Genomic DNA, 3615 nt, shown 5'->3' with positions numbered 1-3615 from the left:
TTTCTCAAATTAGCAACATACTTTAATTCTAACATCAAATGGTCATAATTTCTTCATACGAACTCCGTTTTCAAAAATCTTTATATCCACAGAATTATCTCGGAGTAATCTATCACTTTCTTCCACTACTTCTTATCCATTCTTAAATAATAATACATGTTATGAAAAATATGTATTACACTTGAACCTATTAGGACACACTAGCCACCCTCATCCTCCTTGCTAAGTTTGTTGAACACTTGGGACACATTTGCTATATCCGATCCCCTGAACCTAACCTCATTAAGATAAATTGGCTACACCTGATCCCTTACTCGAATAAACTAAGCCCTCATATGTATATTCCTCAATATGTGAGCAAATACCATACTCCCACTAGAGACTAACCTCGCTTAGTGCTACTCGCATAAACAACATATAACACACATGAGCTAAAGCAAAGAATGTATAATATCACATAGTATGGTGAGAAACTCACTTCAAGTAGTAGAATACACCTCCAACAGCAGCCGAAAACCCACCCATACCAAGTCACCCTTCAACAATCCTAAAAATAGCATTGAAGATTAAAAATGGCTACCATTCAATCTAAACATATAAATAAACTACTAGGTTAAATTTCCAGATTTTAACCTAAAACAACATCCAGTTCAAGGTCTGTTTCTCCCTTAAACCCATCCGAACCATATTACAAAGCAATATTCATGAAGTTTGTCACAACTAGCATTTTAGCTAGGAAATTATATTCTCGTGTAATCATTCAACTATCGTAAAACATGTAATCTAAGTAAATATCACTCAGTGCTCATTTAAATGCACCTCCTATGATTCAACAAAGAGTCTGAAACCCTAAGAACCCTAGTTTAAGTCCATTATGGACTAGGATCTCCTTATTGGGCCTAATGGACCAATGAGCTTCCAATTTGACTATTTTGGGCTTAGGACCCTTAAATGGGCTCTAATTGGATCCACTTCCATGAAACTTATCATTTTCGGCCATTTTGGGTCCAAAGTAAATTGGTTTACCCTTAATGAGCCTTATTGGGCCATAACAACTCCAATTAACCCTAATGGACCATAAAACCCATTCTTTTATACTATTTGGGCCATGAACCATCCTAAAGGCCCAATGGGCCGAAAAGTTTCTCTATGGGCCTCATGATTTCGAGTAAAGATCAAGATTGGGCCAAAATAATTCATCTTCTCCCTCTTAATTCAATTCTCGGCCCTTGTGTAAATAAAGGAGAAATGGCTAATTATCCAAGCCATGACACATCATTATTGTTTGAAGGATAACAATGCAAAATGTTCAACATGTAACTAGGAACTTCTCTTGTTTCCATGCAAGCTCCTCTCACACTCTCTCTCTCTCTCTCTCTCTCTCTCTCTCTCTCTTTATCTCTCGGCCGAGAAGAGCATACACACACACACACTTCACTTGCAAACTTCTCTCAAATAATCTCTCAAACACTCACAAGAACACTCCTTCCTTTCCTCTCAAATTTTCGAGATCCTCTAAGCATTTTCAAGAAGGGTTACCAACAAAAATAATCCATCCTTGGTAAGATCTTGTACACTTAAGTTAGGTTATTTCATCCTTTAGCTAAATCACTCATTATCAACATCTATTTTGTGATTTTGCTTTCTAGAACTTCTAAGTTCGAAATCCACTCAACAAAGCTTGCTAGGATAAAAAATCTTCTTCCATTCTTCTTCAAAACCGAAACAACCAACCCCAAGGTGAGTTCATACCCCCTTGTTTTCTGTTTTCATATGATTTTTGGGGAGAATACAAGTAAAATGTGTAGATCTATGTGTTTTATGCATGTCTTGTGTGATTTCTTAGTTTATTGTGTGAAAATGTGTTAGAACTTAACACATCTCGACATCTTAAGCAACATTGAGTAAAAATCCATGAATTAAGACACCTTATACATTATATGATCAAGTTAAAAGTGGTTATATGTTTAAGATATAAAAATTTAAAGCAAAAATCTTGTTAAGGGTCATAATTGTCAACAAAACAAAAGATAAGGGCAAAAAGTGACATTTACGGTTTTATAAGGATCAAACAGGTCATACTTATATAAAAATGAGTTTTCATGATGACCCTACTTTTCAAAGGGCCAAAAGTGTAAATTTTAGCCTAACGGCCTTAATATTTGGTCCTCACAGTTTTGGGCCCAAATTTGCGAAAAATAAGAGTTTTGGAGTTAAAAATGTCATTTGATCAAAGTTTGAGTCATAAATGTAAATAAACCAAATTTTGGGGTGAAAATAACATTTATTTATAAATTGGGCAAAAAATGCAAATTTTATGAAAATTGGGCCGAAAGTGTCATTTTATGCAAATAAAGGACTGAAAATGTAATTTTCTGCAAAACTAGGCCAAAAATGTCAAAATATGAATTTTTGGACTAAATCCGTAAATTTCTAAACATTTGGGACGAAATTACAAATTTTTATAAATTATGGACTAAAGTGTTATTTTTACAAAAATTTGGGCCTTAATTGAAAATTTGAGGCTTATTGGCCAAGAGCGTCGTTTTTACAAAAAGAGGACTTTTTATATCAATTTGGTAAATCTCGAGCTAAAACAAACAACGAAATAATGGCGAATGGACGAAATACATCGATAACAATTTTTATTGGGCCTAATATTCACGTTACATGGCCAATGGGCCTTAAGGGCCCATTCAAGTGTGTATTGAGCCTAATAATTTCCATGACATGTTTATTGGGCCTTGCGGCCAATTTACATGTTAATTTGGGCCTGAGCTATGGGTCACATGTTTGTTGGGCCTTGGTGGTCTATTTACATGCCTATTGGGCCTAAATTACCCTCTTACATGTTTATTGGACCTTAGTGGTCCATTTACATGCTAATTGGGCATGGACTGAAAATCACATGCTGAGTAGATCGTAACTATACCTTTACATAATTATTGAACTTCGTAGACTTATATACGTACCTTTGGATATGAAAACCTACAACATACACGTAAACATTAAACTTGGTGAAAAACATAACAAACGTGAAAGGTTGAGAATCTAGTGAGACTTGTCGGTTGGCACCTTTGAGTGTACAATCATAGCCTGTAGTTATAACCAGAGTTTCCTGGAGGGAGAGCGGGAGTTTTTGTATAGATCTATACGGGGTGACCCCCCACGCCTTAGCTGTTCGCTACAGTTAGACTAGGCCAGTCTAGGGCGACAAAACCTTCAGCAAATACCGGCGTTTGGAAAAAATGCCAAGACAGGCAATCTAGTCATTATCATGCATGGTTATAACGGCTCATATAGAAATCCAATACCATTTTAACGTTTCGGAGTTTAACCCTTCGATCGTGTCAATACAAAACAACTTATTTGATGATACAAGAACTACCACATTATTATAAATCAGAAAATATCGGATTTTCTGGGGAAATACTAATATTCAATTACCACTTACTTACAATGCGAAGAAATTTAAACTGCATTCCTATATGTTACTTCTATGAAATTCACACATGCATTTATACTCGATTTTCACATCATTTTCAGACGTTTTACAGAAAATATCGGATTTTCTGGGTTTACAAAAGATGCAAAGACTTTTATTCAAACATACTT

This window comes from Lactuca virosa, chromosome 3, assembly GCF_052849685.1.
Source record: "Lactuca virosa cultivar CGN04683 chromosome 3, Lactuca_virosa_CGN04683_v6, whole genome shotgun sequence".
Taxonomy (NCBI): Eukaryota; Viridiplantae; Streptophyta; class Magnoliopsida; order Asterales; family Asteraceae; genus Lactuca; species Lactuca virosa.
Note: the sequence above shows the minus strand (reverse complement) of the source record.